This window comes from Cryptotermes secundus, unplaced genomic scaffold (genome assembly GCF_002891405.2).
Source record: "Cryptotermes secundus unplaced genomic scaffold, Csec_1.0 scaffold643, whole genome shotgun sequence".
Lineage (NCBI taxonomy): Eukaryota > Metazoa > Arthropoda > Insecta > Blattodea > Kalotermitidae > Cryptotermes > Cryptotermes secundus.
This window is the reverse complement of record NW_019731276.1, coordinates 657,852-674,045: the sequence shown is the minus strand read 5'-3', so window position 1 is coordinate 674,045 and position 16,194 is coordinate 657,852. Positions and strand designations below refer to the sequence as shown.

At 43.8% G+C, this 16,194-nt stretch overlaps 1 protein-coding gene across 4 annotated transcripts in view; it reads left to right on the top strand.

Annotated features, from left to right (window-relative positions):
• The window catches only part of LOC111866850 (PTB domain-containing engulfment adapter protein 1), a 115,394-nt gene that overhangs the window by 18,651 nt on the left and 80,549 nt on the right, over nucleotides 1-16,194 (top strand). Inside the window, exon 1 of one of the 4 annotated variants that reach the window (XM_023856177.2) lies at nucleotides 2,936-3,299. The exons of the other annotated variants lie outside the window; for them this stretch is intronic. The gene's annotated coding sequence lies outside the window, so the exon portion shown is untranslated. Of the gene's footprint in view, nucleotides 1-2,935; nucleotides 3,300-16,194 lie in introns of those variants that run through there. 4 annotated transcript variants of the gene reach the window in all.

The window sequence follows — 16,194 nt, the reverse complement described above, 5'->3', positions numbered from 1 at the left end:
CATGAAACAGAGAAGTCAGCCCTATGCTCTAAAGTTGGAGCAAGAGTAGAGAAAAAATAACTCTTAAACGTGGATCTATACATCCTCTCCCCCATACGTCTTTGTGGCGTAGTGGATGGTTAGTTAAGCACAGGGACAAGATTATCTATTTATACCTCTTAAAGGGATGGCACTTAGGCACACAGGAGCACTTCTAGCATATAATTTTACCTTACACACAGAGTTACGAGACATTAACGGCAGTTCCTTCGACAGGTGTACCAACCGATGAATGACGGCGTTGTGAAACTTGACTGCGGATTTCAGTCGCGCTTTTCCACGATTTCTGTTGTTACGTCTTACAGTTTCACTTAGTTTGTAGCTGAACGGTTTCGTTAGATGTTAACTAATAGTTTCTATGAATTAGAGATAAGAAAAAAGTGACTTCTAACTAAGCAATTTTGTTGACGGCAACTTAAGTATTTCCGTCTGGTGAAGATAATGGAGTAGGTGTTTCTTCTTTTTCAGACCTGTATATTTTAAAGAAAACATACGACACTGATTACGGGTAAAGTTGTCCCTGTGCTTAACTAATTAAGCACTACGCCATGAAGACGTTATGTATAGATCCACGTATTATTGACCTCGGCACTAGTTGGAGGCGAATGGTCAGCTTCGCGCCCCTCACTGACTACGGACGAAATTATTCTGCTTCCGTGTGGCTTACCGAAAGCCGTCCCTTCTTTTGCGAACGTCCCCAGGTTTTAACAGACCCCAATCTTTAGTTCTTTTATTAGGGGCAGTGAAAATATTTTTGAATTGCTTCAGGCTTACTAACTAATCACACTGATTGTATAGATTAACATACCGACAACAGATATCGGTACTTGAGTGAGAAATTACTTTGTGGCCTGATTTTCTTGCATGAGAAGGAAATAGAAAAGAAGCATCTGAAAATTCTAACTAATCCAGTTAGAAAACTGGGACTCGAATCACTGTACCTCTGAAATTTTCTACGAATACGAGATCGTTTCTAATTCGTATTATGAATCTGACAAGTTAAAAGAAAAATCCTGATTGTTTTGAGGGAACAAACAGACATTGAAAGCATGGCAGGACAGAAACAGATGTGAAACGCAAACCGCTAGTCACGTATGGTATGGTTCTTTATATTCAGGAACGCACTGTCTCTTGCATGTAAACATCGAGTGCTCGAAGCACGGACAGTTCGAGCGCACCTGCTATTTACGTTTGCCGGTAACAGCGGCCGGTCAAATGTCCCTAATTGCGCATAGAATTTGAATGGGTTACTCGGCAGCGAACAGGCCTGAAACCTGAGATTTGAATTGTGTTCTGGTCTTTGTAATGTCCATGCAGTCGGCAGTTGTAACATACATAAGATCAATAGAGGATGTCAGTTTCCCGGAGCTAGTACAGTTACTTAAGAGACGTCTTTTAAGTGCAATACTGACATCTTATGCGATTCAGATATTTCTTTTGATAACAGTTTCATGCGTTGAAAACTTTAAAATAGACAGACTTGTAAAGCATACATAACACGAAGCAAAACCATTTGACGTCTCAAAATCGTCTTAGGACAACTTTAATTCAAATGGGCTTCAAACGGGACTTAGGGGGGAAAATAAACTTAAGAATTTCTGCTGTTTATCTGCTCTAAATTTTCCGTGACGTCTACGAAACTAGATCTCATAGCAGGTTAGAAATGTCCGTTTAAAATCGGAAGGAGTCTACAGAAACCTGCTTTTGTAGTTCCGAAGGGACTGGAATTGAAAATATTAGCCAGGTCTCCTTGCCTCGGTCAAGCTGAGGTAATGGTGAAACCCTGGACTTGTATCTGGGAGATGCTCGGCTCGAATCTTGTCCCCGACACAAGTGGTCCGGACTAAGGTTTTTTTTACGATTATCCTGTCACTTCAGGTAAATGCCGGAGTATTATTTCGATTTGGCCATGCCCTCTTCCTTATAAAAAGTAAAGTTATCCCTGTGCTTAACTAATTAAGCACTACGTCATGAAGGCGTATGGGGAAGTGGATGTATAGACCCACGTTTTCTTGACCTCGGCTCTAGTTGGAGGTGAGTGGTAAGCTTCACGCCCCTACCGCTTTACCCCCGGTGAAAGAGCCCCCGTTACCCTATGGATAGGAGGATGGGTGGGCCCCAGAGGCGGTCTGGACGACATGGAGAAGTGAAACTTCTTGACTGTGCTGGGACTTGAACTCCGAACCCTCTGTCGTCCAGCCCGTATCCAGTCTCTGTACCGACTGTGCTGTCCCGGTTGTTACAAATTCATCATTTGTTAAGAATCCTACCATTCTTATCCGTATAATGTAGACACTGACAGCATCCTCAAATAGAAACAAAGCTAAAGCATTTGACAAACCACCATAGTCCTCTTTACAAATTCATCGCGAGCCATTGCCAGAACGCAGTGACAAACGGATAAACCGTTACAAGTAGAGATATCATTTCTTTATGTGGTGCGGGAGCGTGAGTATGCGTAAGTTTCCTGTCGATAAACATCTCAAGTTTTCGGGGAACGGAACTCAGCTTGTACGAGATTGGGCCCTTAATGATCTACCTAACTTCTACACGTAAGAAACGTATAGGCCTACTTTCCCATCTCATTAATTTTTAATTTGGGGAGAAGAGGCCAGCGCTTGTTTCAAATTGTCCCAGCAGTTGCTTGGTATAACGGGCCATGCCACAAATTTGAAGCTTCGCGAAAGGAACAGGAAAAGATGACAGATATGGCTGTTTGGCATAATCTCACAAAAGAAGCTGCGTTCAGGACGAGATGCAGTCGTCAGCAGCAGTGTTCCGGTCCAAAAACAGAAAGTCTGTGTGTGTGTGTGTGTGTGTGTGTGAACCTGCCGAGCTAGCTGCTAGCTGCCTTGCCCATCAGCTGTTGTGATGTTTGGTGCTGCAGTCAGTTGCGGGCGGGGCATAGAGGAGGCAGGTTGTGCTAGGCGTGTGTGCAGGAAGCCTTGTATTCTTTTTTGCTTTTCATTTTTTTTTTTTGCGTAAAAGTGAGATAAAAACCCATGCGCAAGGCTTAAGACACAAACTGTGACATGTTTTTCATACTAGGACACTGATAAATTCATCTCTAACGGAATAAATCCTTTGTGTTAGCGACGTATGTTCTGAAAATTATATAAGGTTTGCTTCAAATATTCTGTGCATATTTCTGTTACAGTTTAGATAAATATTTACGAGTTGAATGAGAATCGTGTTTGTGGATAGTGTTTTGTTCCTGATTGTCAGTGCAGCCGTGGGTATCAACAAGACTGTAATCTCAGGTCAGTGTCACCAATAGTGCAGTACATACATACGTGTAAAAATGACGTCATTCCATGCTCCTGCGGACTAAAGCGAGATTATTTAAGTCACCGTGTAATAGTTGTGAATCTTTCATTAAAGTTGTGTGGTAGACCGTAAGTGGAATAGACTTTGTCCACAGATTAATACGAGAGCGGGGCTTGCTGTTCTGATGGATGCGTCAGTATTCTTTGTTTGGATGTCTGCTCGAAGTTTTATTTTAGGTATTTCACTGTTCTCACATAAAGATATATGCAGATTTTTTTTTGTGAGCCGGGATAGCTTAGTCGGTATAGCGACTGGCTACGGGCTGGACGACTGAGGGGTCGGAGTTCGAGTCCCGGTAGGGTCAAGAATTTTCACTTCTCGTTTTCGTCCAGACCGGCTCTGGGGCCCACTCATCCTCCTATTCAATGGGTACCGGGGGTAAAGCGGCAGGGGCATGAAGCTGACCACTCACCTCCAGCTAGTGCCGAGGTTAAGAAAATGTGGATCTATACACCCACTACCCCATACGCCTTCGTGCTTAATTAGTTAAGCTCAGGGACAGCTTTAACTTTTTTCTTTCGACTAATTGGCAGAGAGCATAATAACAGACCGTTAACTTTAGGGAAAATTGTAGTTGAAACGTCATATGTACGTGTGTTTCTCGAAAGAGGAGCTGATAAACTACAGCTTGGGAGGAGAGGAAGGTAACGTAAACATTCCAGCCCGACTTGTGTAATAGAGTTCCGCGGGCGTTTCTTTGCAGCGGCTTTGCTGCAGGATTGACAAATATGTACCCGTACAAGCAGCTTTTTTATTGTGCGCCCAAGGACTGTCAAATTACAAATCCCGAATGCTGCTTTATTGAAGGGAAGCATCTGGGTTTAAAGTGTAGCATGGCATGTTTGACTCTGGGTTTGAAGTGCCTCACACTTCTGTCAAGTATTTACTGCGAACGGGTGTAGTGATTGTGCTCTGTTAACCACAGTCCCATATAGCGACTGGCTACGGGCTGGATAGCCGGAGTTCGATTCCTGGTAGAAGCAAAATTTTCTCCTTTCCATATCGTCCAGACAGTCCATATAGCGACTGGCTACGGGCTGGATAGCCGGAGTTCGATTCCTGGTAGAGGCAAAATTTTCTCCTTTCCATATCGTCCAGACCGGTTCTGGGGCCCACCCAGCCTCCTGTTCAATGGGCACCGGGGCCTCTGTCCCCGGGGTAAAGCGGCTGGAGTGTGAAGCTGACCATGTACCTTCATCCAGTGCCGAGGTCAAGAATACGTGGGTCTTAACACCCACTCTCTCATATGTCTTCATGTTTAGTGCTTAATTGGCTAAGAACAGGACAACTTTTTTACCACAGTTCTTTAGGCTGAGTTGATAACGCCATTCACCTGTACACAGATTCTAATCGGGTGGCTTGTTGAAGCCTCTGTTCGTCAGTCTTCCTTCGTTATTCATCATCTTAAAGATATTACAGACATTTAAGCTGACCACTCACTGCCGCCGATAGGTGCCAAGGTTAAGAATGCCTGGAAATTTGCCTTCATCCAGAAACTTCCCTGGGGCAGAGCTTAGGCAAACAACTTTACATTTTCCTTGTAGTTCATTGTATGACGAAGTCAGAGCCCCCTGAAATCGTACGTTAGACGCACAGTATGTAGTCACGTTAAGACTACAGTGGCACCATGTAGTCTAGTATTTTTTTATTGCTAGTGGGGTGGGACGAAGTCCCTTGCACTGCGACCACTTCTGGCCTAATGTACCAGCCCCAGGTGATAGGTGAGGGTGATTGTGGAGCAATTGGTGCAATGAAGATTGGCAGGGGAAACCGAAGTACTCGGATAAAACCTGCCCCACCCTAAACTCGTATTGGGAATATGTTGGGTTCGAATCTGGACCGAATTGTCGGTTGTGCTGACTGAGGTTTTCCGTAGTGTTCCTCAGTACCTCCGGGAATATACTGGTGTAGTACTTCGATTAGACTTCGTTTGTCTGTCCTACCGTTCGACGCAATATAGTCTGGCAGTGACGGCGTTGTTAGATCTCCCGCAAAAGCAAAAGAAAGAATATTGTGAATTACGTTCCTGCTTTATGCATTTTACTTGCCTCGTGCTTTACGTAATGGGTGTTCTTGAGTTAAGTGCACTGAAGATTTGGTATACCATTTTTTTTTTCAGTTCGTATTGTCACGTGCATGAGTGACGATAGACGGGGTTCGGGTTGGAGATTGGATTTATTGGCCGCTTTGACACGCAACTTAGTGCACTTAATTGTAGCACCATCGTTGATCTCCAAACTTTACAAATCACTACAGCGTACGCTAAGTCTTTTCAGTCTGCTGTCTTTTCACCAGTCGTTCCCTGATAACGGCTTCTAACAGTTGAGATTTTTTCAACTGCACCGACCATGTCTTCCCTTCATACACTCCCGTACACCTGTTGAACTATTCTCGGTTATAACATCTCGGACCGCGTAGGAAATACCGCTCATTGTACTCCAATCGTTTCCGTGGGAACGTGTTTGTAAAATCGTTACCCAGTAACGGCTATATATACTTAATAAGAATCTGTTTCCTAGCAGCGAATTTTGTTTCGTTTTTTTTTCCGAGGTTGTTACCCAGTAATGGGCCCCACGCTACAGTATGTTACGTGATTGTGTTGAGCGGTTTTTGCGTATTGATCGTATAATGAGATCGTGTCCGTCCACAAGTTTCATAGGTTAAACTTTTAAACTATTTCGATTAAATTTGCTACAGGTGATCTTCGCCAAATATGTCTGGCTAATTTAATTTCCGCTGGTATCGGCCTCCTGCTTGACGTTAAGCTGAATAAAATTATGTGAGCCTAATAGAAATGCCTTATCATGCGAGGAAGTGGCACGTGATGTGAATAATAGCGCTCATTGAGGTCAAGTTTTATTTAAAACCATTTTGACGTGCATATTTATCGAGATACAAGTGAATCAGGTTTCTCAGTCTCTAAAAATAGCCGACTAATAGACGCTTTACTTTCCTCTACGTTACGAATTTTTAGCGCCAATTTGTGCCACAGAGTTCAACTTAAGTTGAATAAGACGGAAGACGTAGAAGCAGTCTGTTTGTGTCTGTAACAAGAGAACATGATGACCACAAGAAAGTGCAAATGCACAAAGAACGCCTTAGGAAAGTGGGTACTCCATGCAAGTTATTTTACGAGTTTATTTAGCGTCTAAGGGTGTGATGATTGCGACTATTGAATTGGAAAAGGCTGGACAGAAGTGATCGGCATACCATTCCTGAATTTTCCTGAAGGGGCTGAGAAAAATTACGAAGAACGTACCAGGGCAGTCGGTGTCTCGTCAGAGATTCGAACCGAGAACATACTGAATACAAGTACAGTGCGTTACCGCTACACTAACCCAGTAGTCACCCGCTTTTCGATTTCCTTTTTCTTTAACACTGGAAATGCATGTCTCTTGGATGGAACTGTACGTGTTTGACCCCGTTAGGACTCGATCGTGTGAAATAGAACATAGGACAACTTCATGTTGTTTAGAAGTAGGCTCACGACCGGTGCCCGCAGTTGCTTATTGTGAAGGCTGCATTGATGTGTTTCGTATGATTCACGGAATAAACAGCGATTATTTCCCTAAAGTGCATTAACCAGTTGGCCATTATAATGGAAACGCAGTGTATTTCCTGTGGGACAGAAGCTGAAGCCATGAATGTTATTGAGAAGAAATTCGTGCTTCAAAATGTTTGTGTGTGAGTGTGTGCCCGCGCGCACGCGTGATATATATGTGTATGTATATATATATATATATGGAAAATCTTTTTCTTTCTTTTGGCACTACCTCTTCATAAGTCGGTTTTAGTGAGGTTGCCTAGAATAAATTGCTCTAGTTAATCATAACCTATTCAAGTTTGTTGGATCTAGACCCTTGGATAACATGTGAGACAGTAAATTAAGCCGATGATGCAGACTTCTTGATGGGTTAGAATTGACCGCCCTTATGATCTAGTGGTCAGAGTTCCTGCCTACAGATTCAGAGGTCCCGGGTTCGATTCCCGGCGCTACCAGATTTTCTGAGAAGTAATGGCTCTGGAACGGGGTCCACTCAGCCTCGTGAGGATAACTGAGGAGCTATTTCAAGGAAAGAGCGGCGGCTCCGGTCTAGAAAACCGAAATTAACGGCCGCGGGGATCGGTTGTGCTGACCACATGACACCCTCTATCCACAAAAGTTGGCACTAACTTCGCCGACAAGCGACAGTCGCTCGGTCGGAATAATTCGCTTGCGGACTACAGGCCACGGAGGTTTATTAGTTTATAATTGACAGTTTTTTTGTAGTTGAGAACCCTCACCATGTTGCTTCTGGTATCAAATGAAATGTATTTTTTAAGATTATCTTCTGTGATGTGACGCCGTGTAGTGTGGTATACATGTACGTTCTTCCTATAGTCTATATCAGCCAGACTATACGGCAACGCATTCTAGACGGCAATAAGGATCCTCATAGTCTCACCAATCTACACTTTTAGTTATATAAAACGACACGATCAGGTTTAATGGAAGTTCGGATAGCCCAATAAGAGGCAGTGTACGTATTACGGATCTCCTCAACCGGCTTGAGTTCCAAGGAATTGAAAGCAACGTAGTATTTCGAACCTTGTCGTCCCATAAGCTTCGTTTACCTTAGCGGTATACCGGCCATTGCAATTCGGTAGCCCAGGCGGAAGCGTGGAGAGGTGTTACTGAACAGCTTTGCTGCATTTCACATGACGCGTTGCCACTTAACTATGCGTATCATCGAAACGGTATGAATAAACTTGCATGAACACAGAGTCGCTGTGTTCCGTTTAATCTGGCGTAAAGCGTTTAGGCGCCTTTCAAAATTGCGAAACAGTTCAGTACTTACTGGGGATAATAAATACACAGGCCGTGATCACTTTTCTTGAAACGTGGTGTAGGATGTGAGAGATTTTCTTATAGCGGTAACTGTGAAGAATGCCATCTTCCTTGATGTGGCGCCGTGTAATCCGCTAGAAGTTTACAAACGTTCCAGCAGCCTCCCAGTTTAACTGTAGAACTCTATTGTAGAATGTATAACCGTTGAGGGTACTGAGCAAGATTGCATCAATGTTGCAGCACTTTCCCCCTTATTTTGGAGGTACCTGGTACGCTTTGGAGTGATGATTATTCAGGCTAAACTACCCAGTTAACTTAGATTCCAAAGGGTTCTGACTGTGGTGCTTAACACACGGAATTGCTACGTATTTTATGGACTTTGTCCATCGTCCGGTCTTCTAAAAAAGAACTAAAGAGCACAATGTTTCAGAAAGATCAGTGATTGAGGAACCCAACAGAATGTCTCCCCCCCACCTGAGGGTGCTAACAAATTCAGTTTCTGAAACGTCGTGTTTTGTAGTTTTTTAGAATACCGGATAAACAAAGCCCAAAAACGCAGTTATTCTGAGTAAAAAAAAAGTAAGTAAAATATCCGTGTAACAGGCCATGGAGGCCCATAGGGTTGTGAGATGTTGAGGTTCCCACATTTTCTAGACAATCGGCTCACAGATGGCGCAAGGTTGTCAGCCCAAGCGCCGGCCACCTTTTGGCCCCCAAAACATTCCAAGAATATTCCTGGTACTCATTTCTGTTAGAGACTGAGCCGATCCTAGGGCCATAGTGCAGCTGGAGGGATTCGGTCAATTGAAAAAAGTCCAATGACCTCATCGGGACTTGAAACCGGGACCCGGCTTGTAGCATATTGCATCAACTACGCTACCTCCTGCCCCCAGTAATTCTGAGTACCGAGTTAAAATTTTCAAATAAATTAACGTTGTTTCTAGACCCACATGAACATGACTTGTTGGCGATTTGTGTCCAGTACGAGCAAGCTGGATGATCGGAAACCTGAGGTTGAAGGTTGCTCTGTGACCGTGATGAGTTACAGAACGCCTTGTTCTAGTACTCGAGTCCAACTCCGCACACTGCGTGAAACTTGAAGACTTAGGCAAACATCACGTTGCTCTCTCGGGTGCTGCTTATTTTTGCATCACGTTTTGTGTTGCTGATGATTCCGAAATGTGAGTTGTGTAAACAAGTGAGAAGTTATTGTACGCAGTTAGTGCGAAGTTGTGGTTTTCTTTTGTGTAGCCCCTTCTGACTGGATGTACGCTTGCGCGAATCACAACATGCTCGGCACGTTTTTTTTTTGAGACCTTCATTTTGGTCACTGTTCTGCACCGCAAGTTCGGAAAGAAAGGAAGGAAAAAACTTAATACTTTTTACAGTGTCGCAGTAGTCTTATTGTTGAGCAGCCGCCATTTTTGAACTGAACGTACTGTCTCATGATTTGTTTGTTGCTGTGTATGAAAGGCGGCCAAAACGCTGTGACCGCGCGATGTTTGGAGCCCATCGCTGCAGGAAGTGACGCAAATTAACGCTGCAGTGAGGTCACAATATTTAGAAATCTTGGGCAGTAATTACGAGACTTGCCCTGCCAGGCCTCAGATGATAGCCGTAAGATTGTCGCTGATTACTCGGTGTTCACGGGGCAAATGTAAAACGTTGGTCCGCTAAAGCAGCAAGAAAAAGAAAATAAATAGGGTAAAGCGTTGCCGATGTTTATGTACTCGCTTATTGAACCTGTTTGTAAAGCAGCTTATTTCTGTGTATGATTTGAGGCTCTCACAGCGGTTGTTATGGAGAGTTCTGTCTTCTGAGATATAGCGCCTTGTAGTCTCTTGAAAGTTAACAGACGTTTAGTTGGAATACGTCGCCTTCATCATCAGGGTCAACGAATAAGGCAATTAAGAAACCAGCATGAAGAAGGTAGCAAGTAGATGCGAAGGCGGAGGCGACACGTTCCTCCGAAACGTCGGTTGACATTCGACGGTTTACATGTCGTTATATCCTAAAGGAAAAATCTCGGCTTGCTTCCAGGCCTCGAAGAGAAACTAACAAAACATTAGATTGTGGTTTCCTAATTGGTCGGGGTGTAGATACACGTTTTCCAGGATCCGAGCATGCTCACTAGCCTGGAATTTGTAATAGGCTATTGTGTATTTTGGTGGGAAGGGCCAAGTTTTGGATTCGGGCAGTAAAAACAGCATTCACTTAATTCCCTGCTTCGGAGAAAACAGTGTTTTGTTTGCGGGAACAACCGATGTTCATTCTTTCAGGTCCAACCCGAGCTTGCACAATTATGAACGAAATAGTTTGCTTTTCGTTTAATATGCCCATGTAGTGGGTTAAATTCGCGATAAACAATATCCCTGACGCAAAATAATGCCTGCAACTGTCAGAAATATATTTCAGTTCGATGTACACATAGGCTAGAAGCATATTTGCCGAAATATGTATAAGAGCCAATTTACTACGTTCTCGTGGTGTTCGGGGCTCAAATAGACAGAGCCCACCCAGACTCTTACGTTGTAGAAGGGCCTCCCATACAAAATGATTTTAAAATTCGACAAAGTGTTCATCTGGCGTAGTGTCCATGTAGCTTTCATAATTGTTTCCCTTGAGTGAAGATGGCGAAGTGTGTTAGAAGTTGTATAATCGTCTAACAACAAAAGGACTGTTCTTATGCTAGTTCCTCCGGAGAAATCAAGATATCTGATTGATCACGTTACACCATGCAGAGTGTTTTTGCGTTTAAATCGAAAGATAACAATGTTGGTGACGTTGTGACTGAAGAAACGCACGGTACTGTAATTCACGAGAGTGGAAAGGCGAATTCCCCAAATACTTGCTTTGCTATTTGCATACCAAGTACCAGATTCAATTGAAGGCCCACTGCAGATACACTGCGCAGAGTAAAACGTGTTTCCAATGGAAACTATAGATCTGAACTGAAACTTCATTTTATACTGTGTTCCAGCCGTATGTACGGCGAGCTGTAATTGAGACAGCTCTGTTTCTTCAATTTGGAATAATGTTGCACAGACACGAACCGAATTAAATTAATCTGATAACTTAAAAATTAGGCCTAGAAGAGATTTGAGGTTCACACGGCGGTGTCCGTGAAAAGTACTATTTTATAGCACTGTTATCTTCAGAAAGTGGAGGCAGTACTTTCCTTCGAAACGTCGATAAAATACTGTTAGACTATACGGCGTGGGCACACGGTAGCGTAGTTGGTTGAGGCACTATGCTACAAGCCGGAAGGTCGCGGGTTCGAGTCCCGATGAGGTGGGTTTTTTTCAATTGACCTAATCCTTCCAGCCGCACTATGGCCCTGGGGTCGACTCAGCCTCTAACAGAAATGAGTACCAGGAATCTTCCTGGGGGTAAAGGACAGCCGGCTCTTAAGGTTAATAACCTCAGCGCCATCTCTGAGCCGATTGTCTACAAAATGTTGGAGCCTTGATGTCTCACATCCCTATGGGCCTCCACGGCCTGTTGCAGGGATAATTTTACCTTTCTTTACCTGTTTATGCTTTTACTATGGCCTCCGCGTCGCGTAGTCACAACCCAGTGACGGCATCTTAACGGCTAGTACTGAAGAAACAAGCAAAACGCAGGTTACAAGACCTGAATTGTAGTCTTTAAATGCAATGCTCTATTACAGTACGACTTTGAAGCATATTCTTAATTTATATTTTTTTTTTCCGTAAATGGGTAATAATGAGCAGCGAAGCCTCGTTGTTAATTTTTTATTCATTAAGTCATACGTCAATTAAAAGTGAATTTAACCTTTATCGTATGGAAAATGCTCGTCATAGTCATTTTATATGATAGAATGCACCTTCTGAATCCCAGAATATTACGTCCCTTTCCCACGTAGCTGCATTTTCAGGCTACTTTCATCTGTGGAACGCACCTGTTGAGTGTGCATTGTGTACAGTTAACAGTCACATCGTGTGGCAGGGTCTCTCCGAATTTCGTAATGCGTGTATAGAGAGAAAGCGCACCGAAAATACCGCCGTGTGGAAAGCGGACTCCGCCCCTGTAGTTCCGTTCTGCAGTATTTTATTCGGAGCCTTATTCACGTGACTGTATTAGTTATGTTGTCCGGAAGACGTTCCGTTTAGTGCTAATTAGCAGTGCTCTTTTAGCTCTAGCCCACTTTCTTTATGCCTGACTTCTGTCTTTGTCTCATGCACGCGCGTGTCTACCCTCTGGGTCCCATCGATGTCTCAACAATTGACCGCGGTTTCATTACGTTTGTTATGAATAGTATACCATTACGAACCCCCTCCCACTCGTTATAATTACCCATTGATTTTATACCACCGAGCTGAGTGTTCTAGGGGTAGTGCTATATACACATGTTCAGGGCAGACGGAACTTCGTCGGCTTGACAGCTATCCTGCTGAGGCCAGCGTTTCTACATTCAAACAGCGTCTAATCACATGTCCCGGTACTATTCACGGCAGTCTCTCCAGCTTATTCCAAGCATACTAACCTGTGCTACTGAAACAGCCAAATAACCTCAAAATTGATCTCTATTATCAACAAGGTAGTTAATGCGAACTCCTGTGAAGGCAGCGACACTTGGCCGTGTTGAATACTATTGTAGATCCAGAAATGCTGTATGCTGATGGCAGCTCTTCTTATGTACTCCTATGACGTAACATGAGATGGTGTCAAGCGTACATTTATCTTCGCGTTTGACAACGAGAGGAATTGAGTCATTACAGATAGGTGGAAGGAATTTGGTAGGTTAGAAATCATGGCGAACTTGCAAATCTTACGTGAATTGTCAGGTACTGGGAATCCATTGTAGTAGCTGAAGTAATGCGCGGAGCGGGCTGCGTATGTTTACAAAATCTTCTTTCTTGCAGACTTTACTGCCGTTTGGAGAGTTTTAAATGTCATAAGGTCGTCTGAAAATCCTTTAATCATCTTCCGGCAAAACCGGACGAAACAAAACAGGGTTCAAGACTGACAGAAGAGCGTGCCATTTCTTGGATACGTTACTCGACGGAGGAGATAAGACTAGCAATGCTGGAGCGCGCAATGCATTTACGTATAACCCTTTTTCCCTCTATAATGTTTTTTTTTAAAGGAAGCTTACTTTTTTTTGCAGGACTTGAGGTTCTCACAGCGGTGGGTATGAAGAGTACTGTATTTTGGGAAGTGATACCATGATTTATACAGGACTGCACAGCGTCACATCTCGGCAGATAGTACTCTTCACAGTCACCGCTGTGAGAACTTTACATCTAGCATAGATATCCTGTATGGGGAGACTACGCAACGTCTAACTAACTACATGGAACTGATCCCTTCTTGAGAAGCAGCCACTTGTGCAGTTACTCAAGAATTTCCCAACAATTTATAGAACCGAAAGTTTATTACCGTGTTCTCAAGAGCTCTCCACTGGTCCCTATCATGAGCCAGATCAATCCAGTCCATATCACCCCATCCCATCTCCCTAAGACCTATTTTAATATTATCCACCCACCTACGTGTTGGTTTTCGTAAAGGTCTCTTTCCTTCCGGCTTTCCCACCAATATCCTATATGCATGCCTGCTCTCCCCATACGTGCTACATGTCATGCCCATCTCATCCTTCTTGTCTTGATCTCTCTAATTATGCTTGGCTAAGAGTACAAGGTATAAGGCTCCTCATTACGCAGTTTCCTCCAGCATTCTATCACTTAATTCCTCTTCGGTTTAAATATTCTCCTCAGCCCCCTGTTTTCAAACACCCTCAGTCTGAGTTCTTCCCTAATGTCAGAAATCAAGATTAACACCCATACAGAACCATATGGAATTTATATTTTGGTATGTTCTAGTTTACACCGTCTGCCGACTCGAGAATAAATTCTGTTGGACTTCACGACACATCTCAGAAGAAAATACTTTCAAAATTTTCTTCTGTTGCTATATTCCCCTAGTAACGTTAACAGTCTTGAATAATTCTTTCAAACGCCAAATATATTGTCACATATATGAGTGACTGTAGACGGGGTTTCGATTGATGACTCGATTTTTTGACCAGTTGTACACACGACTGGGGACTACAACCAGTTACAGGGCTACCGCTAATCTCCACAATTCACATATCACCACAGCACCTGCTAAGCCTTTTCCCGGCCTGCTGTCTTCACCAACCGTTCCCTGGCATCGGCTTCTAACTGGAGATTCTTCAGCTTCACGCGCTCAGGTTCTGTCTTCACAGTTTCTTGTGAAAAACTGCCTAACAAAATCAAAATAAAACTTACTTTACGACTGGCGGTTTACTGCCAATCAGTTTGTCTTGGCGTCAAGTTCTTTTAGAACCACGACCAGAGCCCCCCCCCCCCCAACTGAACCCTTGCGGTATTAGTCCTTGTGTAACATACTCTCTGTGGAGAAGATAGGGTTGACGATTACGAATATGCTTGGCCTTTCGTCAAGCGTACATTGTGCACGTATAACATGTTATTGAAAAGTTCTTGCTTTTGCACTACACCCAAGTCCTCTGTCAGTACAGGCTTTGCAGAGCAGGTCATCCCTGTCTTACATATCTTATGCTACAACGGCAGCCCAATCACTTGGACGGTCGTAAGCTTACCGCTTAGCAGCGCGTCTCTACGCCACAATATGAAAATCAGAAGGATTTGGAATCTACTGTTCATGTAATAGGTAAAGTTGTCCCTGTGCTTATCTAATTAAGCACTACGCCATGAAGGCGTATGGGGGAGTGGATGTATACACCCACGTTTTCTTGACCTCGGCACTAGTTTGAGGTGAGTGGTCAGCTTCACACCCCGGCCGCTTTACCCTCCGATACCCATTGGATAGGTAGCTGGGTGGGCCTCAGAGTCGGTCTGGACGATATGGAGAAGTGAAAATTCGTGCTCCACAGGGACTCGAACTCTGACTTCTTCGTTGTCCAGTCCTTAGCCAATCACTATGCCTACTGCACTATCCTGAACTATCTGTTCAGGTAATGGTGCTTAATTAGGCACCCTTACTAGCAGGGCCAGTGCTTCAGCCTCGTGTATAGCATTGTCTTGAAGAACACTGTTATAAGCTCTTAGTTAGATGAACTCCCATGAGAGCGGCCAGAATGTCATCATTGGACGCCACGTGACTGTTGCATACCTACTGCGTTGCTGTAGGAGGATCGCCCTCGGCGAGGTTACAGCTGTTGCCCGCCTGCTTAAGGGCGGCTCCGAATGCACGAACATACGCAACTCTTCAAACTTTCTCGTGGTTCATCGTAGGCCTTTAAATATGAAGAGAGTGTACTGACAGGGGCCTTGCATACAGTGTATATAAAGAAGCAACTAAAATGTATTGTGCATAATGCAAAATTGTAAGTACTATGTATATGTATATGTATATGGACTCGTGGAGCTGAGCCCTTCTGGAGGAGCCGCCAATTCTGCAGCTACTCAAGAATTCCCAAGCATTTTATTGAACCCGAAGGTTCATTACCGTGTTCACAAGAGCCCTCCACTGGTCCATATCCTGAGCCAAATCTATCCAATCCATACCATCCCATCCTATCTCTCTAAGATCCATTCTAATATTGTCCACCCACCTACGCCTTGGTCTTCCCTGTGGTCTCTTTCCTTCTGGCTTTCCCACCAATATCCTATACGCATTCCTCGGATCCCCCATTCGTGCTACATGACCTGCCGACGTCATCCTCCTTGCCCTGATCATTCTAATTATACTTGGAGAAGAGTACAAGTTATGAAGTTCCTCATTATGCAGTTTTCTCCAACCTCCTGTAACTTCATCTCTCTTCGGTCCAAATATTCTCCTCAGCACCCTGTTCTGAAACACCCTCAGTCTGTGTTCCTCCCTTAATGTCAGAGACCAAGTTTCAGACCCATAGAGAACCACAGGCAAAATTATAGTTTTGTATATTCTAATCTTCATGTTTTTGGCCAACAGACGAGAAGACAAAAGGTTCTGGACTGAATGGTAGCAAGCATTACCGGAGTTCAATCGCCTCT